The 27411-nt window shown below is 41.0% G+C and overlaps 1 protein-coding gene and 1 long non-coding RNA gene across 3 annotated transcripts in view; one reads left to right on the forward strand and one right to left on the reverse strand.

Annotated features, from left to right (window-relative positions):
• TNFAIP8 (TNF alpha induced protein 8) overlaps positions 1-27411 on the forward strand; it is a 107016-nt gene that overhangs the window by 15231 nt on the left and 64374 nt on the right. The window contains exon 1 of one of the 2 annotated variants that reach the window (XM_078852853.1): positions 10645-10663. The exons of the other annotated variant lie outside the window; for it this stretch is intronic. The gene's annotated coding sequence lies outside the window, so the exon portion shown is untranslated. Of the gene's footprint in view, positions 1-10644; positions 10664-27411 lie in introns of those variants that run through there. 2 annotated transcript variants of the gene reach the window in all.
• LOC140911543 (uncharacterized) overlaps positions 12666-27411 on the reverse strand; it is a 115754-nt gene continuing 101008 nt past the window's right edge. The window contains exon 4 of the long non-coding RNA XR_012159041.2: positions 12666-14154. This is a non-coding gene — a long non-coding RNA (uncharacterized LOC140911543). The remainder of the gene's footprint in view (positions 14155-27411) is intronic.

Below are 27411 nucleotides of genomic sequence, written 5' to 3' on the forward strand. Positions count from 1 at the left end.
TGTGGCTACATACATGAGGGAAATGGAGTGCCAAAATCTCCAGCCTTGACTCATTCACTCAAGCACATAAGGTTACATCTACATGATTAAGACTGAGCCTGTGTTCCCAGTGAATGAGGGTTGTAACTAAAACAGACTTCGAATGTTAATTTTAAGGTGGATAATAAAGGAGAATGAAATAAATTTTAGAGAAATTTAAACACTGCATGAGCAATTCAGCAGTTACTTATTTCCTTCTGATTACTTGTCAAAAAGTAATATAGAAGTCCAAAGCTCACAATATATTTGCAACAGTGTACCACCTTCATTTTAGCTTTGTTTTCATTGGAAGTGTTTACCAGTTGCATTATTAAAAATCTTTTTAGGTGCTTTTCCAGGTTAGAGCACAGAACTGTAAGTCAGGGTTCTGTCCCATAAGTAGGGCCCTACCAAATTCATAGCCATGAAAAATGCATCATGGACTATGAAATCTGGTCTCTGCCTGTGAAATCTGGATTTTTTGTGTGCATTTACCCCATAATATACAGATTTCACGGGGGAGACCAGAATTTCTCAAATTGGGGGTCCTGACCCAAAAGGGAGTTGCAGGGGGGTCACAAGGTTATTTTAGAGGGGTCACAATATTGCCACCCTTACTTCTGCACTGCTTTCAGAGCTGCGTGGTCGGAGAGCTGCAGCTGTTGGCCAGGCACCCAGTTCTGAAGGCAGTGCCCTGCCAGCAGCAGCACAGAAGGGTGGCAATACCATACCATGCCACCCTTACTTCTGCCCTGCTGCCTTCAGAGTTGGGTGACCAGAAAGTGGCCACTGCTGACTGAAGGCCCAGCTCTGCAGTACCATAACATGCCATCCTCACTTCTGCGCTGCTGCTGGCAGTGGCTCTGCCTTCAAAGCTGGGCTCCTGGCCAACAGCCACTGCTTTCCAGCTGCCCAGCTCTGAAGGCAGTGCCACCACCAGCAGCAGCTCAGAAGTAAGAGTAGCAGTACCGCAACCCGCTCTGCAATAACATTGTGACTACCCCACAACTCCTTTTTGGGTCAGGCTCTCTGCACTTACAACATCGTGAAATTTCAGATTTAAATAGCTGAAATAATTAAATTTATGATTTTTAAAATCCTGGGACCGTGAAATTGACCAAAATGGACTGTGAATTTGGTAGGGCCTTGCCCGTAAGAGGAAATAAATTTGGTGGTGGAGTATAGCAAAATATCCACTTTCCTTGTGAGCAGGCAAACATCATATATAGAGAGACAAGAACTTCTCAAGTCAATTTGACCCATATTAATTTTTTGATTAGTACTGTCCTCTTATCAAATTATTTTGGTCAGCCATAGTAGAGTTAATACATGGTATTTCAATAGCTGAAGTGTCTGCTACAGTTACTAATTAATCCCCTAAAATGACTGTAAAATGAAGTTATCTTGCTTTCACAATGGGTCTAAATACATTTTAAAAATACAATGGTGGCCTGTTGAAAGGACCACCTGCATCATTCACCTTTGCTCTATGTCCTTTGTAAACTTATTGAGAACATATCACAGTAATTACTATTTTTTGTTTTATTTAAAGGGAACAGTTTGTCTCTTGATTACATAATAAAACAGGAGATGTGTGGGAATTTTTGAACATATATATTACACAATTAGTATGTGTTCAAACTTTATGAACAGCCATAAACTGAAGGCATTGTATTTCAACCATCTCTTTAATGGTAACTCTATTTCCAAATACATGTTGTTTTAGTTACATATATCTGAAGCTTGAGTGACACCATCTGGTGGTTCAGGTTAGAGTAATTGCAAGTATATATTAATTATACATCTCCGGAAATATAACCCATATCTTGTTCTGCTTCACAAAAATATTAGTGTATCTGAAGTACATACCAAGTATACAGTAGGTATTTCTGGTGAGTTGTGTTGTTAACTGCATTAGTCCTGGTCTATACTACAGACTTATGTTGGTATAACTGTGTCACTTGGAGTACAGAAAAGTCACACCTCTGAGTAATTATACCAGCCTAGCTTATGGTATAGAGTAGGTAACGCTATATCGACAGGAGAAGCTCTTCTGTCAGCATAGGTAGCATCTTCAGTAAGCACTACGGCAGGGCTGTTTGTGTAGACAAGCCTTAGAAAGCTTGAAGCCAGTATTTTGAAATGTTAAGAAATTGCTACAAAGTCACATTTCTATACCAGTTCAATCTTTTTTTCATTCATAGACTCTGAAACCAACTTAACTGCTATGCCATGCAGCTGAGTCACATGCAGTCTGACTTTCTTTCCCTTCTGTACCTCCCACCATCAATTTGTTTCTTGTAAGATTTCAGGTAGTTGAGGGCTTTTCTTTTGCTTGCTTTCATAGTAATGTTTCAGTAGAAGCTGCTAGACGCACATCACACCAACTCCTTGTTCAAAAAATCATTTTGGACGCTCTGGGGAAACATATTATCATACTATCCCAAAATAGGCTATAGGAGTTCCTCTTCTCTTTTCTGTAGGACATTCAAGCAAACATTTCACCTTTTTACCCCAAACTTCATAATACTTTTCACATGAAAATAAGATTAAAGAATTGCACTGAAAAGTCATATATCAAAGTATCAGATTAACATAAATCGCAGAATCAGAAGTTAAAGATGGAAAAGTCCTGCTAGGTCATCCAGTCAGATTCTCTGACAATGCAGGATTGTTCTTGTAGTCTTTTGTGTGTCCAGAGATGCATCGTCACCGATTTGCTTGGATTAATGTTGAGTAATTGTATAGCTCTCACTGAAGGGAAGCCATTCCTAATAATTAGCCTAAATTTACCAATTAACCAAGCTATACATTACATATTTAATTCCTGATTTTGAAAACACTTAGGCACATGTAATTATTTTAAATCAGTAGTCACTTTTTTTCAGTGTGCTCTTTTATGTTGATCCCAATCCTGCACATGTTTAAATTCACAATTTTGTGACTGTAGCTTCCCTAGGTAATGGCTTCATTTTTGTGAATTGTAGGCTGTTATTCGTTGTTAACATCTGAATATAAGAAAGTCTGCTCCAGAAAATTTCTGGAGCAATGAGCTTCCTAAAATCTTTTTAGATCATTAGTTTATTTAAAAACTGGCACTTATTTCCAAATGGAACCTCTGAGTGAGGACATGTGTATCTGGAAATAGCTTGACTTTGTTTCTGTAGATTGTGCACAGTTACTTTAAGGGAAACTGAGCAAATGAACTAAAAAACATTAACAAAAGCAAAACCATTCTTTATCCATTATCACCTGTTTTCTCAAAGTCTGAACTTGCACATATGAAAAAGCTACTTGGTAACGTTCATAATCCAGGGACGCTAAGGTAGCACAATATACAATTTGACAAAATAACTATTTGCCCCCTTGCCTTTGAAAGTGAAATTTTCAGATCTACTGTGGAGTGAATGGTATTTGATATGTATGGTAGAGGAAAAGGATATCTCTAAACTGCAACTCAAATAAATGTAACACTTAGTAGTCTGACTAGGAATCCGTTCATTGAGTGTCTCTAGGATGGCCAGCATCCTCACCAGAGTAATTAAGTGTATGTGAGAGGCCAGAGTACCACCTTCAGTTCACATATGAACTAGGTTCTTCCCCCCAAAAAAATATTCTGTACAGCAGAGTCTGGTGGATGTACTGTTTCTACTGAAAAAGATAAATCTGTCACTGGCATTTGTGTGTGGTTTTAAAAAATAAAAATCCTTTTTTAATTTAAACTTGTGACTACACAGAGGTGTACAAAAAATATGTGCTTTTTTTAACAATTACCTAATAGATGAATCTAGTAGACAGATACTTGAAACATCTCAGGATAAAAAGCAAATGGTAGCAAGAGAAAACGGTAGATATCTCCATTTTTTTTTTCAAAAATAGATGAATGAGAAAATGTTTTCTAATAAATATTTTTTAAAGTAAGAATGGATACAAACTCAATTCAGAGAAGATGCACCTAGTCTACAAGCTCAATTTCAAAACCTAAGGAAAAAGTAGGAGTAAAAGGGTCATAAAACATTTTTTCAAAGTTTGTAAATGATATAAGCTTTCTTGGTCTCTGGGTTCTGATGGGATCAAACCAGTTTAAACTGGCATCTGTACAGCTAAGAGGATATTTTACTTTTTTCAAGTGACTACTTCATCTGCAGCAAGTTAGTATATGTAGATTGTGTCCACTCTTTTGTCTGAGCACCTATGCAAACTCTGTTTCTCCCTGCATAGAAGATGAAGAGTGCTATTTAATTGAATGCATGGAAATACTTAACCTTTCAGTTAAGTTTCCCAGGTTTATTGCTTAATTACAGTTTTGTGCAGTTTTGGCAGGGCTGCATCAAATGTTAATTTATGTAATTGGTGGAACTTGGTTTCCTTGCAAAAAAGCATGTATAGAATATAAAAAAATAAGGGTTGTCTGTAATTGCATTTCTGGAAGAAATATTAACATGGTTGGGATTATTTTAGTTGCTCCAAGGCTAGAGGTATCTAAAAAGAACATTAGGATGCATGTTAAAAGTGAGAAAACCAGACCAGAATTTACTTCTATTTACTTCTAGTACTATTCTACTTCTCCCTGGAAAGCCTTTTGTGATACTTTTAATGAAAGATGCTATCTTAAAAACAAATTGGTTAAAATCTGTTTATTTCTTAAACTCTGAATTATAATTGTTTTTATTTATCTTGCATTCTTCCTAATTGTTTGTTTCTTGAGCAATAAAAAATAGTGTTGCAGTGTTGGTATGGAAAAGTGAAAAGATGAGCCTGTTTTATCTGACCAAATGTGGGTTTTATTTATGTTCGAGGGTAGGAGAAGGTGTATGAAAATTTGCTTCTAAAATTTAATTAAATGCCTAATTTGTTTTAATCTAGTATTGGCAACCATCTAGGCATTAACATCTGATTCCTCTCTCATTCTTTTTCCTCATAATAACTATGAGCTCTTCGAAAAAGAGGAAGCTGTCACAACACTGACAGCCTCCCTGCCGCCACCGGCAAATAAATAAAACACAAAAACATCCACCCAAAAAACAGGCAAACTTTAAAACAACAACAACAGACTGGAGCCAAACAAACAAAAAATTAACTCCACCTCTTTCAGAAACCTTGAAAAGGGAGAAAAGCCAGAGACTCCATGAAGTCCACTTGCTATTAATAGTCTAGCACTCTGATACGATGATGATGATGCGTGGTGGTGAAACTGATATAACAAAATATTTTGGACAAAACTTTTTAAGTTTAACATCTTTGGAATTCATTGTCATAAAAATATAATTGTCTATGTGCTATTGTGAGATTGCATGTAGTTTCTCTGAGGAGGGGATGTGCTAATCTAATTCTTCCTGTTATCAGCCCTTTGAAGCTCTGTCCTGGGGAGGGACCCATTTTCTAGCCAATTACATATTCACCGTCCTGAAAGGTTCAAGATGGAGACCCTAGAGACCAGCAGACAAAGCAAGGACATTGGGAATAAATAACACCAGGTTACATTGACTCCTGGCTTTTGTTCTGATTCAGCAAAGGGACAAGACTTCCAGTCCAGGGAGGACCCCAATACTTAGGGAAGGGTTGGAGGGACTGACACCAACCACAGCTCTTGTGGAGACTGAGGGGAAGGAGAGGCAGTGCTGGGTGGTGGTTTTTAATATATTTTCTCTGTAGTGCTTTTACCTTTAAAAATAAACTATAAAGCACTGTGTGGTAATTTATAACGGGTGATTAGACTGTTACTAGTCTTTGAAGAGAAAGCAAGCTGTCTTGCTGCACATAACACAAGGCAGGCAACTGTTCAGCCTAGAAATACTCGGATCAGGAGGGAGAGGCACACAGGTCTCCACCCAGAAAGGCAACAGCTAGAGAGTCAGAAGCCTGAGAGTTGTGCCTTTACTGAACCACTGAGGGGAAATACAAATGTAGTTTCCCTGAATTGTGACATGCTGTATAAAAACCTAAGGCAGATTTTGTCTGTATGATCTGTTACCTTACCTGCATTCCTAAAAACTGTCATGCTGATGTTTATAGGCTGTCTTGTCAGAGGGGGGCCAATGTTTTGTTTTTCCTGTAGGTAGATCAGTGCAATGTTGCCTCATCATGGAGGAAATTTAAATTTGGGAGTGACTTGTATTTCAGCTCCTTGTGCTCCTGGATTCCAGGCATATAACAGGGGTAATACACAATAATTGGTTTTCCAAGGAACTGGGTGAGTGAGAGGGTGGAGGAGAGAGAACAGTCTTACTGGCTCCAGTACATGCTGGGATGGGCACAGCAGAAACTGCTACAGAGCAAAAGAAACTGGGAGTTATAGTACATGTGGGTGTGGCAGTGGGGTAAATAACCTCCAGGGTTAAAGGTCCTAACCTCCAAAAAAGGGTTAGAAACTCAGTCTGTCTTCACTAGAAACGCTGCAACTGCACTGCTGTAATGCTTCAGCATAGACCGTCACAACAGTGATGGGAGGGGTTCTCCCATCCCTGTAGTTAATCTGCATTGCCAAGAGGTGGTAGGTGGTCAACAGAAGAATTTCTCTGTCAGTCTAGCACTGTCTACACTGGGGGTTGGCTCAGCTTAACTGCATTGCTCAGGTGTGTAGATTTTTCACACTGCTGAGCAAAGTAGCTTGGTTGACCAAACTTTTTAGTGTAGACCTGACTTCAGATATGAAAAGCTGTGATCTGTAACTTCAGACGCTATGAATTGGGTACTGTATGCACATATAGAACTGATTTTGTTCTATCTCAATAGAAATGCACAGATTTTATAGTAAAAATGGTAGACATCCATTTGCAAATATTGAAGTATATCTGTTAGATTACCAACAGAAGGACTTTTTCTATAAGCAAACATGCATGTATGTAAAAGCGAAGTCCTTGTTCTCCATTTCTCACTGTTGCAGAATTAATTTGCTAATCCAAGATTTTGGTTTCCTCTGGACTTGTTGTTTTTCCTCCCTTCATCCTCCTTTTTAATACAAAATTCTTAAAGGTACATTGTGTAATAGGATATTTTTCCTGATTAATCCACTTTCCATTTACTTCAGTCATCGTGCGTCTGCTCTAGCAGTTATATAGAGACCAGATACAGTTAACTTCCTTTTTTAAAAGTTACTAAATTATATATTCACCACTTTGAACTAATGCTGACCTATTTTACAGTAATGAGTATACAAACACTGTTTAAATGCAAAATTATTTATCATTTCTTTGTTTAGTGAATACTAATGTAACAATGCTGGAGATGGCCCACCTTAATTATGCACATTGTAGGGAGAATGGTCACTTTGGATGAGCTATTACCAGCAGGATAGTGAGTTTGTGTGTGTGGTTTTTGGGAGGGGGGTGAGGGGGTGAGAGAACCTGGATTTGTGCAGGAAATGGCCCAACTTAATTATCATGCACATTGTGTAAAGAGTTGTCACTTTGGATGGGCTATCACCAGCGGGAGAGTGAATTTGTGTGGGGGGGTGGAGGGTGAGAGGGCCTGGATTTGTGCTGGAAATGGCCCACCTGATGATCACTTTAGATAAGCTATTACCAGCAGGACAGTGGGGTGGGAGGAGGTATTGTTTCATATTCTCTGTGTATAAATAAAGTCTGCTGCAGTTTCCACGGCATGCATCCGATGAAGTGAGCTGTAGCTCACGAAAGCTCATGCTCAAATAAATTGGTTAGTCTCTAAGGTGCCACAAGTACTCCTTTTCTTTTTTGCGAATACAGACTAACACGGCTGTTACTCTGAAACTAATGTAACAGAGTCCCTTGGTAGCAAAAGTATGATGACTTATTGCAGCCTGATCTTGGCAAGTAAAATCAGAAGGAAAAACAGAGATTTTATGCTAGTGACTCTTTGCATGTGCAGGTGTGTGCACAAGCACAGAGTTGAAATATATTTTTTCCAAGGCCTTGTAGAACATAAAACTTGAGACTCTGTGCTTGTTAAGGAGCACAAGGGTTAGGAAACTTTTATACAGCAAATCAATAATCTTGGCTGCATGTTTTTCAATATTTGTACAGTCTGTAATATCTGCCTGTCCATTGGCCGCTCAAGAGGGAGGTTGATTACCAGTTTGCATTTGTATGGTAAAGTCTTCTAATTTGGCGAGAAAGATCCTGTTACCTGCTTTCTGAGCTGCTCCTATCTAGGAACCTCCTGATTTGGACCTCAGTTCAAGAAAACACTTAAGCACGTGTCCAATTTTCAATGGGATTTAAGCACATTAAATACTTTGCTGCATTAGGGCCAGAGAGAGCAGAGGAGATACTCTAGGCTGCGTTGCTGTCATCTGTGTCACACTAGCTAGTATCTCAATGGTTAAGAGTCCTCCAGGCCTCTAATCAAAGAGCTATCCTGAAGGGCTAACACGAGAGATGTATTCTGGAACAAAGTCCAACAACTTCTCCATGGCCTTTGGAGCTATGACTAAAGCACCATAGTGTGACACTTTAGCCATTTTCCCCCTCACCACAGGTGCCTGTGACCTGCAATCAGAACAGAGCCAGGGTCTCGTCAGCCAGGGAGCAAGGCAACCAGCTAGGGCCAGCAGCTCAAACAGAGCATACCTTCTTGCTGATAACAAGAAGCACTGAGATCCCTCTCCCCGTCTGGGGCAAGCAGCAGCCATTACCAGTGGCAAGCAGTCCAGCCCCAGTCCTCCATCAGTTCAGGACAAGGAGCAACTAGGGTCAGTGTCTTACGAAGCTGTTAGATTTACTTGGACATAGATGTGGGGAGATGCCAGAGGTATCTAACAGCAGAACAATTCTTGTATTCCTAAAACTTGTTCCACCCTTTGCATTTTTTTTATGTTCTAGTAATTCAGGACATCGATATTCTTTGAATGTATAAATTATGCTACTTTGTTTACATGAAATCTCATTCCCCATTCATTTACTAAATATTTTGCCAAAACAAATGTTCCAAAAATGAGAAACTGCAGAAACATTTCAGCTGTTTGATTCAGTTGGTGTCTCATCATCTGCATATCATTCCAGTTTGGCATAAGAAACCTCTAGATTGAGATTTTATCTACTGAATCAGACATTGCTATTTGTGATAAAATAAATACTTAATAGGGAGGAATGCAGGGCACCTCCTTTCACCCCACCCTATTTCCCAGGAGAAAACAAGAATGATATTTCTTAATACATTCTCTAAGAAATCATTCAGTTGATAGAATTCTGGTGTGTGTGTGTGGGGGGGGGATCTCCAAATTCTAGGAGCAGGCAAAGAACTATTAAAAAATGAATGCAAGTTTTCTCTGCCAAAAGTGGACCCATCTGTGCTTTTATTTTTAATTATTCTTTAATTCCCATGCACTCAACTCTTCCTTCTGAGGACTCATTAGATTAAAACAATGGAAGCTGCTATGCATGAAGATTTTGAATTGGCTTCCTATCAATTAGGCTATTTGACTTTTCTATCATTTTGCTCATTAGTTTGTACTACAGTATTATAGAAGAGACTTCAGAAATGTAATTCAATGCCAACATTTTCTAAACCACCAAGAAATGAAGTCTTTCACTAGTTCAGATTTTTCTAAAAGTTACTGATGCATCTCAAGTTTCTGCTAATTTTTTGCTAATTGCATGGCGTAAACTGTTTCTAGAGTAGCCATCTAGCTAAGATCGTGGACTGCTGTCCTTCCTTCTAGACAACGCTATTTTGCTTGCCCATATAAGGGCAAATGTCTCTTTGAGGGGAAGAGATGAGGTGGGTCCACCTTGTATTTAGCTGTGACACTGAATACGTTTCCTAGAAAAATAACTGCTTAATTAAGAAGTTTAACACAACTGCCTAAGGATAAGAGCTGGCCTATTTAGTAAATTGTACCCAGCTAGTTCCGACTGGCTTGGCAAATACTCCTTACCAAAGCTTTACTCAGCAGGGTAATAAGTAACCACACTTAGCTATTGAAACACATGTAGCGGCCCTGTTCACCCAGTTACCTCCTTTAGCTCCAATCTCCTTAGGGTTTTGATGGACAGGCCTGGGTTTTTCTGGATCCCACATCCTGTCACTATAACCAGGGCAGCTCGGAAGGAAAGTTCTAACCACAAGGTAATCCCTGCTTCCTTGCCAGATAGTTGGAGACTCCCAAGAAAGAACATACTCTGTTGACTATATTGAGTTTAATAAACTGAAAGTAAATAGAACAGGGTAAAACACTATTCTCAAGTTCACTGGTGCCGATACTGACAATACCCATGAATTTCCCTAGCTTGTGTAACCTGATGCAGCAAGAGTAAAATTTAGTGCCACATTGGTATGTGGACTTTGTAGGGGCCCTCAATGACCTGTGACAACAATATCTTCTGTAGCAGAAAAGCAGCTTGGCTGACTGAGTTCAGTACAGCCCAAAAGACACTAATTTGGGATAAAATGGTAAATCCCACTATAGATTTGAGAGGCAGGAGGTAATAAAATCCCCTACCCTTACCTCCTACCTTGAGGACACAGTTCAGGGAATAGGGGATCTCCCAAATAATTTCCCTGACTATCTAACTAAAGGATGCTGCACTCTCAACTCCACAGATGATCTTCAGGTTAAGAGGTTAATCTGGACTCCTCAGCAACTTCAGGAGGACTCACCATCACAGTTGGCAGGGATGCTCTTCATGCAGGAATCAGACTGCTTCTGTTCCACAAAGGGATGCAGGTGCAAATTATAATAACTCTACTAAACTCAATTCTGATCTCCTACCCTAGTGCTCAGATACATTTTCAGAAGGCAGGCAGCCCAGAACTATCAGGAAGAGCAGTACTTGCCACGTTGTACAGAGTTTATCTAGAGAGCAGGAGCACTAACCGCCTGAGTGGGTAGGGAATTTTCCCCCAAAATTTCTATACACTGGGAGTTACTTCTAACAGGGAAAGGACCAACCTGAGGGATCTTGCTTCCAGTCCTCAGGGAAAACCCGGCATGCAGGCCTGGGACTCATCAGCTTACCACCCAGCAAGTCCTTCCCTTTACAGTGACTGGCTCTGGACTACTCCAAAATGGCTTCTCCTCTCTCACAGTGCTCCTAGGCATGGGCATCTCATTGAGGACCTTCCTACTGGACAGGCTACCTTTTCTTCCCAGGCTTTTACTTGTCAATTATTTGCCTCTACCCTCCTCCTTTCTCTCAGACACTGCTCCTCCTTTGAGCAGGTGTGCTGCGGGCCAGCCAGGCATGCTACTATCCTCCTCTGACTGACAGGCTCCTATTGCTCAAAAATGTCTCTCCTGTCTCCCTTTTGGTTGCCTAGCAGACTGATTCTGCTCTTGACCCCCCCTTCCTCCAAGACAAAGTGTGCCTCTCTCCGAGATCCAAGCACACAGAGCTTCAGGAACCAAGTAAGCTCCTTGGGGGTTACGCACAGATTAAGCATATTATTTCAGAAAACTCTAATAGGCATCTCAGTGACCCTGAGGGAATTATCAACTTCTCAGAGCTGGTTGACTCATTTTGTTTGTCACATAGGACTTGCTCCTCCCCATTTCTCGGAAACTGTTTCATTAAACAACCAATAATAAACCCTCACAGATTTAGCCTGTCATGATACTTTCTTATGCGCGAAAATCTGGTTAACACTTTTGCTCTCATATCTGTAGTCCATGGGTCCTCTATAGTAGTAGGTTTTTTCCTCCAATAACACATTTTCATTTGTAGCTTGGGAAAAGATTGAAACTTTCAATTGGATATTGTCACTCAACAGACTCCTCGGTCTGTTAAATGCCTAGCCTCTGATTAACATGAATTTTTACTCACACAGCCCTATAGCAGTTGGAACACCATAACCCAGGACCAACTTCTGCCCTGCTCTGGTGACCTTCACTCTAGAAGAGAACCCTGCTTTCCCACTGGGAAGGCCTCCCAGTACTATAGCCCTCCTGTGTTTCCTGTTGAACATTTAAGTGCATGAGCAATTGCTTAGTAAGGGTAAATAAGTAGTCATTGACATAGAAGTCAGCATAAGAAAGGAAACAAGCTGCAAAACTAAATATTTGAAAATTGACTTCAATTTTAAATGACTAAGATATTATTGGTGGCAGTTGAAAGAAATTTTTTTGGCCTTTTTTTACTTGACTGTATTAAGTATTTATGATCAGCTCTCAAGCTTGCTTTCTTCATTCATTCATTAATTCTCCTGCCCTTGAAGCGTAGAGTACTCCCTTCGGATCACCCATTTGCAGAGAGCATGGTATCCTGCCAGTGTTGTTGCCTGCTCTATGTGAAGGCTGATGCAGACAAAGTTGGAAGCCATGACATCCTTCTAGGATGTGCAAAGTAATCTACAAGGCCGCCTTTCCTTTCTTTCTTACAAGGCTAATTTAAAAACAAATCCTGGCTTTAAGAGTTTTTCTTCCCACTGGCCCGGTTTCTCTGGGTGTGGGTATTGATTGAACTGTCAGTGGGATAAACAACCCAGAAAGAAGGGAGGGAGGGTGTGTGTGTGTGTGTGAAGGCAGAGCACGTACCAAGGCTGGGCCCTTCCTCCTCCATGTGCTCTCCACCTTTCATTGGACAACGGGGGTGGAGGAGAGTGGCATGCTAATTGGACCTGCACTTCTCCCGCCACTGCACCCCCCCCCGCCCCCAATTTAAACCTCTTCCTGTCATCTGGGGAAGTTTTTGTTTCCTTTGCTAACTTCCACCTCCTCCCCCTCTCTGTAAGTCATAGGATTGGAGCTGAGTTTTTAGGATGCTGCAGGTCTGTCCAAGTGCCTGTTTTGTGATCAGGAAGTATTTTTTCCCAGTGGGCTGAATTGGCAGAGGAGCACTAAGTTTTTTCTCACTAGCACTGGGAACTGGCTCTTTCAAGGTTTTGTATGACTGTTCTTTGTCACTGGAATAGGATGGGCCCATCTGGTTTATCTGTTGAAGCTGAGGATGAGTTAAATAACTTCAGTCTGCTGCAGTGCTTTACAAATTAGTGACAATGCCCAGAGTTCTTGTCTTGGACATAAATTTAACTCAACGGATGGACTTTTTTCTGATGCTAATTAAATATACCAGTTGTCAAATACGCAAGTCTTCAAACTTGCCAAAAAAAATTATCAGTTTTTTATCCAAGTTTGGTCTGTGCTGTCAGAAGCCATACCTTTCAGCTAAATTTTGTTTCTTAATGAGAAAAAAACCCTCTTAATTTCAGGATCATTTCAGTTTTTTCAGATTTTTTCTGTTGTACCTAAAGTTCTTCATCAGTGTATTTTTTGGTACAACCGCTGATAGCAATATCACCCTTAAACTTTGTATTGTTTATTTCTGTCGGTCCTTAGCCACTCTGCGGATGTGCCAAACCTCTGCAGCATAATCCAAGCACAATCAAACTGACTGCTGAAACAGGCCATTTTCGTTTGCTGCTTTCAGTAACTTGTGGGGGGGGGGAGGGGTTGTTATAAAATACTGCCATCTCATCCTTTCTGCCAAGTTGTTAGGAGTACAGTTATTTAAGAGCTCAGAGGTGACTACTGTTTGGAGTACGAATATTTGAAGGGCTGAGGTAAATTAGAAAAATACTGCTTTAGTAGTGTCATTAAAAATGGAACCAACTAGTTCAAGGCAGTTTAATTCCTTCCTTTAAAGCCTCCTCAGGGATACACTGGACTCTCAACCAATTTTGAAGTGTTATCTCATCAGAACAAACTCATTAGCTGATCAGCACCCTGATGGCATGGCACTTAATTAGCAACTCTCATAGTTGATCAACCAGTTTTACTACAATACACTTTCACTACACTGGTGGCAGTTGTGCTGCCATCTAGGTATCTATTCCAGAGGTTCCAGCATAACTACCTGAAGTAGTGGCTTATGGGAGGTCTTTAAAGGCCTTCTGATAGTGGAGTGAATTGTGGGAGAATATGTCAAACACCTGTCCCTGGGAACCTGTACCATTTTGGGGTCCTTTTCTTAAAATGAAAGCCAAGATGAATGTCCAGAATCTGTCTCCTTGCTTGGCAAAAGAATTTGCTGGAACTTTTGAAAAGCAGTTGCATGGTGACTGCAGTGAGGCTCTGGAGAGAGTTCCAGTGGTAACTCTGATGATCCAGAGAATGAAACGAGCAGTTGAAATTTTTTTTTGTTGCAAAGTAATTCTCCCCCACTCTTGAAGAAGCTGACTTTTTGTATAGAACTTGGGGTATTTGCTTGGCACAGCAGTTTTCTGTTAAAAACAAACAAACAAAAAACGAGACCATGATTAACAGAACTGTGAAATTTGCAGTGTCTCACTAACTAAGACTTCCAGGTCTCCCTGAGATGTTGACTCATGGTCTTTTTTTTTTTTTTTTTTTTTTTTTTTTAAATATTCTAGGGTCTTCACAAACAATAAAAAGACATTCAGTACCAATATCTGAAGTCTTACAGAAACTTTGTAATTGCTGTTATAATACATATGTTTTTTGCAGTATTGTTATAGCCATGTTGGTCCCAGGATATTAGAGAGACAAGATGGGTGAGGTAATATGTTTTATTAGGCCAACTTCTCAGCTTGTGACTTTCACCAAGAGAAATCTGTCCAACAAAAGATATGTTCACCCACCGTTTCTCTCTATTATAATACATACATCTGTATAATTTAAGGCATGGTTAATGAGAAGAAGATATTTAGGAATTGAGGATGTTTGGGTAGGTAGATGTTAGGCCCAGATCTTGCAAAGCACTTAAGCACATGTAGAGCATGTGTAATTTTAAATATGTGAGTTGTCCCACTAACTTAAAGGGGACTACTTGTGTGCTCAAAATTATACATGTGTTCAAGGGGTTTGCCAGGCTGAGATTTCACTGATTGTGTTGCATAAATCAGTGTCCTATAAAATGTACTTAAAATGTGAACAGACTTGTGTGTGTGTTTTGTTTTATTTCCCCCATGGTGGCAGCTTTCCTAAAAGGAACATAAAATTGATGGCAATTTTTTGTGGTATCCTGAATGAACCTTATTGGATTAAGTTTTTAATATTTTAGGAGCCCACTGTAAAAATTCAAATGTTTATGTACGTGGGATTGTGTGGAATTGTTTTCTCTTTATTGCTTTTACCTTAAGAATAAAATATGATTGCTCAGAAAGTGCTGTGTGATAACTTATAGAATTACACTGTTAACCCTCTCTAAGGAGAGAAACGAAGCTTGTCTGCTTAGGCAGTATGTCTCTTGCTGGGAATAACACAGTGAAAAAGTTACTGAAATATCAATAGATAATGAGATTTTGTGGTGTTGACAATAAATATCTTAGAGTGAAATGAGAAAACATGCATGCCTGGTGTTCAGGAAAATGCTGTCTGCAGAATATACTGGAAGAACTGTTCAGGAATACATAATGCTTTATGTAAAGGCTGTCATAACTTTAGTGAAATCAGCATGACTTTGATTTATCTGCCATTTACATACTGGCTTTGAAAGCTATAGTCAGATATAGGCAGCTTTACTTTACAGACTGTGATCTTTATAAAAGATTTTTCCAAAATTCTGGATTTATGATTTTTTGTATTTATGCTTGATCCTTCTTGCTTCTATTAACCTTTGGGATTGTACTCTTTCCTGGCACCTTCACCTTCCCCTTTAATATATAGAAAAAATTCACACAGCCAAATGAAATTCTATTATGGGATGGCTTAAACTGACACTTTGTGGATGAAACTAAATCCTAACTAATTCTGTACCCAGGTATTGCACCTGATATGGTCTTTAACAGGATTCTCTGAATTGTGAGTGACCTTCAAATACCATGTTCATCCTAAAAAGAAAACCTTAGAGACTAACCAATTTATTTGAGCATAAGCTTTTGTGAGCTACAGCTCACTTCATCGGATGCATACTGTGGAAAGTATAGAAGATCTTTTTATACACACAAAGCATGAAAAAATGGGTGTTTTCCACTACAAAAGGTTTTCTCTTCCCCCGCCCCACTCTCCTGCTGGTAATAGCTTATCTAAAGCGATCACTCTCCTTACAATGTGTATGATGATCAAGTTGGGCCATTTCCAGCACAAATCCAGGGTTTAACAAGAACGTCTGGGGATGGGGGGGTAGGAAAAAACAAGGGGAAATAGGTTACCTTGCATAATGACTTAGCCACTCCCAGTCTCTATTCAAGCCTAAGTTAATTGTATCCAATTTGCAAATGAATTCCAATTCAACAGTCTCTTGCTGGAGTCTGGTTTTGAAGTTGTTTTTTTGTAATATCGCAACTTTCATGTCTGTAATCGCGTGACCAGAGAGATTGAAGTGTTCTCCGACTGGTTTCTGAATGTTATAATTCTTGACATCTGATTTGTGTCCATTTATTCTTTTACGTGGAGACTGTCCAGTTTGACCAATGTACATGGCAGGGGGGCATTGCTGGCACATGATGGCATATATCACATTGGTGGATGTGCAGGTGAACAAGCCTCTGATAGTGTGGCTGATGTTATTAGGCCCTGTGATGGTGTCCCCTGAATAGGTGGGCACAGTTGGCAACGGGCTTTGTTGCAAGGATAGGTTCCTGGGTTAGTGGTTCTGTTGTGTGGTATGTGGTTGCTGGTGAGTATTTGCTTCAGGTTGCGGGGCTGTCTGTAGGCAAAGACTGGCCTGTCTCCCAAGATTTGTGAGAGTGTTGGGTCATCCTTCAGGATAGGTTGTAGATCCTTAATAATGCATTGGAGGGGTTTTAGTTGGGGGCTGAAGGTGACGGCTAGTGGCGTTCTGTTATTTTCTTTGTTAGGTCTGTCCTGTAATAGGTGACTTCTGGGAACTCTTCTGGCTCTATCAATCTGTTTCTTCACTTCCACAGGTGGGTATTGTAGTTGTAAGAATGCTTGATAGAGATCTTATAGGTGTTTGTCTCTGTCTGAGGGGTTGGAGCAAATGCGGTTGTATCGCAGAGCTTGGCTATAGACGATGGATCGTGTGGTGTGGTCAGGGTGAAAGCTGGAGGCATGCAGGTAGGAATAGCGGTCAGTAGGTTTCCGGTATAGGGTGGTGTTTATGTGACCATCGTTTATTAGCACTGTAGTGTCCAGGAAGTGGATCTCTTGTGTGGACTGGTTCAGGCTGAGGTTGATGGTGGGATGGAAATTGTTGAAATCATGGTGGAATTCCTCAAGGGCTTCTCTTCCATGGGTCCAGATGATGAAGATGTCATCAATGTAGCGCAAGTAGAGGAGGGGCATTAGGGGACGAGAGCTGAGGAAGCGTTGTTCTAAGTCAGCCATAAAAATGTTGGCATACTGTGGGGCCATGCGGGTACCCATAGCAGTGCCACTGATTTGAAGGTATACATTGTCCCCAAATGTAAAATAGTTATGGGTAAGGACAAAGTCACAAAGTTCAGCCACCAGGTTAGCCGTGACATTATCGGGGATAGTGTTCCTGACGGCTTGTAGTCCATCTTTGTGTGGAATGTTGGTGTAGAGGGCTTCTACATCCATAATGGCCAGGATGGTGTTATCAGGAAGATCTCCGATGGATTGTAGTTTCCTCAGGAAGTCAGTGGTGTCTCGAAGGTAGCTGGGAGTGCTGGTAGCGTAGGGCCTGAGGAGGGAGTCTACATAGCCAGACAATCCTGCTGTCAGGGTGCCAATGCCTGAGATGATGGGGCGCCCAGGATTTCCAGGTTTATGGATCTTGGGTAGTAGATAGAATATCCCAGGTCGGGGTTCCAGGGGTGTGTCTGTGCGGATTTGATCCTGTCAGTAAGAATGTTTCAGCCTTGACTCAGTATTTCCTGGCTTTTCTCAGTTTCTGAACCTCTGATCTGTTGATATGTCTGCATAATGTGTGTGTTTTCTTATTCTGTATGTAGCTACGGGTGTTACTTCTTGCATGATCCATACTTCTGCTATGTGTATATCGTGACCATGTACAATATAACTGTTACACGTCCCAACCATTCCGAATCTTTAAGTAAGGCCTAAAATATATATTTTTGCAACTTATTTTGGAGGAACATGCAGAATCTAGTGACAAGTAGCACTTCAGAGTGCTTGCATCCGATGAAGTGAGCTGTAGCTCACGAAAGCTTATGCTCAAATAAATTTGTTAGTCTCTAAGGTGCCACAAGTACTCCTTTTCTTTTTTAATTCAGAGTGAGACAGTGAATTGCTGCGTTAAGGACTGGTGCTGTGTCAGCTGCCAGGAAAGTAATAGCAATGCACTTCAGACCAAATTACCACCTAGTACCATGGCTATTCTGACATCAAAGTAACAACTGAACCATACAACTTCATATTTAAGAAATATTTACCATTCCATTTAGTTTGAGCAAAACTTTCATGGGAGAAGCACACTTCATTATCAACAAATTGCTGCGGAGATGATCAGATATTTATGAACAGTTTCTATGTTTACCCAAGTTAATCTCATTGGAATAATTTAAAGGGCATAGCAGATGTTCAGCTGTATTAATTCTCTAAAACCAGTTCACATTGTATTTGGACTGTTCCCAAACTCAAAAATTGATGAAGGGGGTGGTGGGACGGGAGGGAAGGAATGTATCCCTATGTTGTTAAAAAGACTAACTAGAGGGTAGAAACAAAGATTTGCTACACATTAAGATGGCTGCTTAAGAAGAAAGGTAGACTAGAAATTCTAACCCAAATACATAATAACCAGGGCCCCAGTTGTCTCCTTGCTGACAGTGTGTGCTCAGGGAAGTGATATCAGAGGAAGTGTTAGCTCTGTGGCAACAACAACCTTTTCCCAATTCCATAGAAGGTGCTCTGTGGGGTTTGAACTTTTCATATTAGTGTGGTCAGGGCCAAGCAGATGCCCACTGTCCATAAATCTTCCCCCCGGAAACTCAGGGGGTTTACCTATTTAAGATATTGGGGACCTGTTGTCTGTCTTGTACAGGCTATTCCCTTCAGTGTCAAAAAGACTTCCTTTGAAGCACCAATTAACATGGGTGCCAGAAAATAGCATGGCAGTGCCTGGTTTGCAGAAGGCCTCCAATCTGGGGATTGAACCCACTACCCATTCTATGGGATGGGGCAACCCCACCACTTGTCCAGACAGTATGATTTCACAGAAACTTAAGAGTTAAAACTCCTTTTTCTGCTCACATGGGGAAAAACCTAATTAAAGGAGAATATAACCCTCAAACTATGAGCACGTTCCCATTCTCTCACATGTGACTAGACTTGCACAATGTTTTGCGCACATCACTCTGGAGTTATCTGCGATCAATGTAGCCAAGAACCCCTGGCTTTTTTATCTTAGCTACCAAAAATTTAATTGTTCATGTTGTTAATTTATCACTGTTAAAAAGTAAGTAGTCAAATTTTTAAAGGAGTAAAAAGAATTGTAACTAACTTCATACATAAACAAAAATAGAACTTAAGTTTTTTTATAAGCAGGTATGTATTTAGGCAAATAACATCTGATTTTTATCAAGCTGTTGTGATTTCACAACTAGCATTATTGATTATGGAGTGGGGGGTACTTGTGACAGAAGCACTTACTAGATCTATGTTAGACAGATAATTATATAATCTTCCGTGACCTGGTTTTAGAACTAACTTGGTTAGCATGGACTTGTGAATAGCTGTGCTACAGGTTATAAGGGTAGACTGGAACAGTGGTCATTGGGCTAAAATGCTGAACGTATTCAGTGAATGTCAACCTTTAAATTCCACCAAAGTCAAGGTTCAAAAGCAAAACTTTGCTCTGAAAATTTTGTTTGGCTTCCACAACTAAACTAAAGGTCATTGGATAATTTTATTACCTGTATGCATATATGCATTTTAAAAATAGAAATGCATATACCATTTTGTTGGGACATGCCAGGTGTTGAAAAACACTCACATTTGCTGATGAGCCTTGTCGGCACTGGTGGCCCAGTCTGACCACCATGAATACTAGTTTTTGATTTTTCAGAGGCATTACTCTGTACCTTTTGTACAGTCGCCAGCCTTGCTTTTGAGGAGGGGTTCTTGGCTACTTTGATCACAGATAACTTCAGAGCAGGCAGGTTATTCTTTATTTATTCATTCAATGCTGAAAGTGTACTCCGCTCCATACAGAACATAGAGGAGACATGGTTTTGTTTGGTTTCTCTTAGTTAGTTTCTAAGTAATTTGGGGATAGGGTTGTCTCATTTAAGTTTTGTGAAGTAAATATGCACCACACAACACTGCATTTTCAGCACTATATAAATGATTTAAATATGTATCTATATCAATAATCAGAATTTTACTATAAATAGGCAATACAATTCTGTCACACAGTACTTGTTATCAAAAAGATAGTTTTAATGTAAAATGGGATTTTTTTTCACTTGAAAAAAGTATTACAACAAAATCTAGGTTACATGGGGAATGCATAGTTACTTTCAGATGACAGTATACTTACTTCGTTGGTCAAATAGGCTTATGTTGTGCTTTCAAAATAGGCTGTCAAGGATCTATCAGTATTTTTTAAAGATAAATATATGCTAAAGAGGGTGAAGAGAAGTGCAGGCACAATTCTTTGTTGTGGTGTGTTGTCAAGGCTGAATCCCCACTTTGTCACTCCGAGTGCAGAAAGTGGGGGCCCGCAAGGATTCTAAAAATTAATACTTGCCACTCCAGGCTTGTCTTAAACTCCCAAGGTTGCAGCTTCTCTCTGACCTTGGCTTGGTAAACACTACCACCACCCAAATGCAAAAAACCCCTTTGGACCCACGAAGGAGCACTTGGGAATTCCCCCCGTGGGGTACGCTCAAGCCCTTTCACACCCTCTCCCCTCCCCCCGGGAAGAGCTGAGAAAGGAAACAAACGAAATTAGCTGTTGCTACCAACTAGTCAAACAGCATATGCACAAATCTCTTAGGACACCAAAAATCCAATTCTGTTCTTAAAAAAAGTAAATTTTATTTAAAAACAAAAAGAAAATACATCTGGAACTTAGGTGTTTGCTAGATTTTAAAAGAGCAATTCCAAAAATCAAGCAACCAAAATAGCTTTTTTGGTTCAGCTTAAAGGTTACAAGCAAACAAAAGCATCTGGGGTTAGCACAGAGGAGTCCACAAGCCAATAAGAAATAAAAGAAATAACCCTAATTGCGTCTTTTTAAACATTCCCTAATTTTACTTATATATCTGAGGCTTCAAATAAGTAGGTTTGAGGTATGCATTGATAATTTATAATCATACCTGGCTTAAGCTGCTTACAGCATTGCTGCTCTGCTTCCTCACTGCAGCCCAGAGAACAACAGACAAAGGGAAAGTTTCTTTCCCAATTTTAAAAAGTTCTACTTTCCCATTGGCTCTTTTGGTCAGGTGCCCACTCCTTTTCTTTTACCTGTGGGCTTGTTAACCCTTTACAGGTAAAGCAAGCAGGGAATAGACCAAGAGGGATTTTACAGCTAACTGGCTGGCTGGATGTCCATTAAAGGGAGCTACTCCCCCCCCGCCCCGCTTTCATATATCACACGTGTGTTTTCACTTGCTTAAACATGGATGGTTGATGCCCAAATCGTTTTTTAAAGAACATATTAGAATTGTGCACACTTTCTTTTGAAAAGTCCATGTGGTTGATGCACGCATTTAAAAAAAAAAAAAAGGTTTATGAGCCAGAGTTCAGTCTGACAGCTCAAACGGGATGGAGGATATGAGGGAAGCAGGGAGCCTGCTTATTTTCTAATCTCTGCAGCGTACTTTGAGCATGAAAAGGCTCCTGAGCCACTCCCAATGTAAACTTCAATATAGAGCTTAGGGGTTCTGCTACCTGGCCCTCTAATTTAGAAGTCCCTTAATTTTCTGAAGTCCATGTGAACTAATCATTGTGGTTTTTTGCCCCCCTTTTTTGGGAGGGGGAGAGTGCTTTTGACCCCAAGGCAGGGACTCTGCAGAGCGACTAAGAACGTCAATAAACCTTAATACTAAAGTGATTTGTGAAACCAGATGCTAGGGACTGTCCAGGCTTAATGTTCCCTTGTGATTTCAGGGTATGTCTACACTGCAATTAAAAACCTACAGCAGGTCCGAGTCAGCTGACTCAGGATTGTGGGGCTCAGGCTAAGAGGCTGTTTAATTGCAGTGTAGACATTTGGGCTCAGGCTGGAGCCCAGGCTCCACATGACCCTACCAGAAGGGAGGATTCCAGAGTCTGGGCTCCAGCTGGAGCCTGAGTGTCTAACCTGCAGTTAAACAGCCCCTTAGCTTGAGCCCCATGAGTTCAAGTAAGATGACCTGGGCCAGCCTCACTTCTTTAAATTGCAGTGTAGACATACCCTCCGAGGCTATGTAGGGTTGCTCTTTACCCAGCTCCAATCAGTTGCAATTTATCTGCTGCGCTTAGGAATGCTGCTGTGCCATACCACTACTGAGTATGATTCACGGTGTACAAGTACCTACCTGGGAAGATGATTTCTGATAGTCTAAGGCCAAAGGCATATCAAGATCTAATTGCTGGAAGCTGAAACTAGACAAATTCAAACTAGAAATCAGATGCAGTTTATAACGCTGAGGGTTATAAACCACTGGGACAACGGACCTAGAGATGTGGTGGGTTCTCTAGCACTACAAATATTTAAATCAAGATTGAATCTTCTTCTAAAAAATATGTTCTAGCTCAACCAAAAATTATGGGCTTGATGCAGGAATAATTTGCTGATATTCTATTGCATTTGCTGGGGACTAGATGATCATAATGGTCATTTCTGGCCTTAATCTATTAATCTTAGCTCTCTTTAGCTTTAAGAGCCGCAACAAGGGGCGATCAGCGGGTTATCTCAAGTGCCTATATACAAATGCACAAAGCCTTGGAAACAAGCAGGGAGAACTGGAGGACCTGGCAAAGTCAGGGAATTACAATGTGATTGGAATAATGGAGACTTGGTGGGATAACTCGCATGACTGGAGTACTGTCATAGATGGGTATAAACTGTTCAGGAAGGACAGGGAGGCCAGAAAAGGTGGGGGAGTTGCACTGTATGTAAGGGAGCAGTATGACTGCTCAGAGCTAAAGTATGAAACTGCAGAAAAACCTGAGAGTCTCTGGATTAAGTTTAGAAGCCTGAGCAACAAGGGTGATGTCATGGTGGGAGTCTGCTATAGACCACCGGACCAGGGGTCTGAGGTGGATGAGGCTTTCTTCCAGCAAGTGGCAGAAGCTACTAGATCGCACGCCCTGGTTCTCATGGGCAACTTCAGTCATCCTGATATCTGCTGAGAGAGCAATACAGCAGTGCACAGACAATCCAGGAAGTTTTTGGAAACTGTAGGGGACAATTTCCTGGTGCAAGTGCTGGAGGAACCAACTAGGGGCGGAGCTCTTCTTGACCTGCTGCTCACAAACGGGGAAGAATTAGTAGGGGAAGCAAAAGTGGATGGGAACCTGGGAGGCAGTGACCATGAGATGGTCGAGTTCAGGTTCCTGACACAAGGAAGAAAGGAAAGTGGCAGAATACGGACCCTGGACTTCAGAAAAGCAGACTTTGACTCCCTCAGGGAACTGATGGGCAAGATCCCCTGGGAGAATAACATGAGGGGGAAAGGAGTCCAGGAGAGCTGGCTGTATTTTAAAGAATCCTTATTGAGGTTACAGGGACAAACCAGCCCAATGTGTAGAAAGAATAGTAAATATGGCAGGCGACCAGCTTGGCTTAACAGTGAAATCCTTGCTGATCTTAAACACAAAAAAGAGGCTTACAAGAAGTGGAAGATTGGACAAATGACCAGGGATGAGTATATAAATATTGCTCGGGCACGTAGGAATGGAATCAGGAAGGATAAATCACACCTGGAGTTGCAGCTAGCGAGGGATGTTAAGAGTAAAAAGAAGGGTTTCTTCAGGTATGTTGGCAATAAGAAGAAAGCCAAGGAAAGTGTTGGCCCCTTACTAAATGAGGGAGGCAACCTAGTGACCGAGGATGTGGAAAAAGATAATGTACTCAATGCTTTTTTTGCCTCTGTCTTCACGAACAAGGTCAGCTCCCAGACTACTGCACTGGGCAGCACAGCATGGGGAGGAGGTGACCAGCCCTCTGTGAAGGAAGAAGTGGTTCGGGACTATTTAGAAAAACTGGACGTGCACAAGTCCATGGGGCCGGACGAGTTGCATCCGAGAGTGCTAAAGGAATTGACGGATGTGATTGCAGAGCCATTGGCCATTATCTTTGAAAACTCATGGCGATCGGGGAAGTCCTGGAAGATTGGAAAAAGGCTAATGTAGTGTCCATCTTCAAAAAAGGGAAGAAGGATGATCCTGGGAACTATAGGCCAGTCAGCCTCACCTCAGTCCCTGGAAAAATCATGGACCATGTCCTCAAGGAATCAATTCTGAAGCACTTAGACGAGAGGAAAGTGATCAGGAACAGTCAGCATGGATTCACCAAGGGCAAGTCATGCCTGACTAATCTAATTGCCTTCCATGATGAGATAACTGGTTCTGTGGATGAAGGGAAAGCAGTGGACTTTAGCAGTGTTATTCCTCAACTTTAGCAAAGCTTTTGACACGGTCTCCCACAGTATTCTTGTCAGCAAATTAAAGAAGTATGGGCTGGATGGATGCACTACAAGGTGGGTAGAAAGTTGGCTAGATTGTCGGGCTCAACGGGTAGTGATCAATGGCTCCATGTCTAGTTGGCAGCCGGTATCTAGCGGAGTGCCCCAAGGGTCAGTCCTGGGCCGGTTTTGTTCAATATCTTCATAAATGATCTGGAGGATGGTGTGGATTGCACCCTCAGCAAGTTTGTGGATGACACTAAACTGGGAGGAGTGGTAGATACGCTGGAGGGTAGGGATAGGATACAGAGGGACCTAGACAAATTGGAGGATTGGGCCAAAAGAAATCTGATGAGGTTCAACATGGACAAGTGCAGAGTCCTGCACTTAGGACGGAAGAATCCAATGCACCGCTGCAGACTAGGGACCGAATAGCTAGGCAGCAGTTCTGCGGAAAGGGACCTAGGGGTGACAGTGGACGAGAAGCTGGATACGAGTCAACAGTGTGCCCTTGTTGCCAAGAAGGCCAATGGCATTTTGGGATGTATAAGTAGGGGCATTGCCAGCAGATCGAGGGACGTGATCGTTCCCCTCTATTCGACGTTGGTGAGGCCTCATCTGGAGTACTGTGTCCAGTTTTGGGCCCCACACTACAAGAAGGATGTGGATAAATTGGAAAGAGTCCAGCGAAGGGCAACAAAAATGATTAGGGGACTGGAACACATGAGTTATGAGGAGAGGCTGAGGGAACTGGGATTGTTTAGTCTACGGAAGTGAAGAATGAGGGGGGATTTGATAGCTGCTTTTAACTACCTGAAAGGTGGATCCAAAGAGGATGGATCTAGACTATTCTCAGTGATAGCAGATGACAGGACAAGGAGTAATGGTCTCAAGTTGCAGTGGGGGAGGTTTAGGTTGTATACTAGGAAAAACTTTTTCACTAGGAGGGTGGTAAAACACTGGAATGCATTACCTAGGGAGGTGGTGGAGGAAGAATCCCCTTCCTTAGAAGTTTTTAAGGTCAGGCTTGACAAAGCCCTGGCTGGGATGATTTAGTTGGGATTGGTCCTGCTCTAGGCAGGGGGTTGGACTAGATGGCCTCCAGAGGTCCCTTCCAACTCTGTTATTCTATGAACAGGTCAGTCTCTGTGGGCTATTTTGTTATGTGCATTGGTCTATGTAGCTCCTAAACCCTGCAGTAAATTTAAAGCTGTACACAGAGGAAACGAAGGAGATGGCAACAAATCACTGATCCTATGAAGTGTTAAAGTTCTGGAGGACATCTTTGAGATAAGCAGACCATGCACACTGTATGAATGCGCATTTGGTTGGCTAACCGGATTTAAAATACTCTGTGGAGCTTTAGATGGAGGGTTTCTTCTCTCCCAGCTCCTCCTCATCTTCAGATGGGCCCATGGAGTTTAGGAACCCCAGAGGATCCATGCCTTGTCACCACAGTTTTGAAGTTCAGTTGAAGCTAGGGAGGTAAGGACACAATGGAGCTCCTAAACTCAGCAGGTTAGCTGTAGGAGAGGAAGTAGATTCGCTTTGGAAGGCCAGGAACCCTCTCTAGTGTGCATAAACATATCAGGCTGGACCAGTGAGGCATGATAGCTTGTAAATTGCACAGGACAATTAAAGGAGATGGGGCTGTTGGAACCAGGAAACCCTGCTGAGCACTTTGAAGCCTATGTTATAGGCAGCTAACCACAGTCATAAAATGTCCTTCCAAAAGACTCCTCCTTCCCTGTTTTGTTTCAAAAGCAAAGAAGATCTGAAGACACATTTTAAAGTGGGAAAACTTAAATTATTTTAATTTTTGAAAACAAAAGTTGGAAAGCTAAAAAATATTAAGATAAAACTTTAAAAGCAGGTTGTTCAGAGTATGGAAATACGCAATTCACCCATATCCACTTATCAGTTTCTAATTTAATTTTACCTTTCATACACTTACACTATAGGCCCCCAAAGTGCTAAAAACAGAGGCACTCTTTCAATAAACAGGTTGTTGGACAAGGTGCAAGGTAAATACTATTTCTGTATAATGCAGAGTCTGCATTATGTGGCAGAAACATTGGTGGGGAGGACAAAAATTAATGTTGTTTGGGCACCTGAACTGTGTAATTCCATATTTCGCAATGTTTCATTTAAAGTTTTACACTACAGTTTCTTAGCTTTTTCCAACAGATTTTTTTTTCATGTCAACAGTGTTTTAAAGAGACAAGGTGGCTGAGGTAATATCTTTTATTGGACCAACTTCTGTTGGTGAGAGAGACAAGATTTCGAGCTCTCACCAACAGAAGTTGTTCCAATAAAAGATATTACCTCAGCCACCTTGTGTCTCTAATATCCTGGGACCAATGTGGCTACAACAACACTGCATACAATAATATTTTGTCCCTTGAGTTTTTGATATGTACACAGCTTTAATGATGATGTAACCATTTTTTGTCTTTTGTCTTTGACTTCATTATGAAGTGTATGTATTTCATCTTTTTCCAGTGTATAGTTATAGGAATGAATACAAAAAGATGGTAGTAAAATTGTTTTGTTACTGTATTTGTGGCCTAATATACTGAAATCATCTATGACCAATAAAAACTTCTAACTTTTTTTTCTAGCACTGACTGTAAACAGAAAGTGCTGTCATTACTGGTCAGACAAGTATCCTTGACTGTGCTTCTTACACTTGTGATCTTATGACAGAGCTTCTTGCTGTGACAGATCCTATTTTGTTTTATCTGACACATTAAAACTCCAGGTTTCCTGCTTCTGCCAGCTTTCAGGTATCCTAGCCCACGTGGAGTGCTGGCTATAATTCTGCAGGGTATTTGAATAAGGGTTAAGTTATTTGCTAATGAATGTTGAGCAACCATCTTGATTCCATTACAAAGCTGAAGGGTGGACCACATTTACAATGAGAACAATGTTGTAAATACCACAGTGGATTATAAAACCAAATTCCCAGAACAATAACAGTGACACTTGATTCTTTTGTTGACCAAACATGTTCAGTGT

Source organism: Lepidochelys kempii, chromosome 5 (assembly GCF_965140285.1).
Source record: "Lepidochelys kempii isolate rLepKem1 chromosome 5, rLepKem1.hap1, whole genome shotgun sequence".
Taxonomy (NCBI): Eukaryota; Metazoa; Chordata; order Testudines; family Cheloniidae; genus Lepidochelys; species Lepidochelys kempii.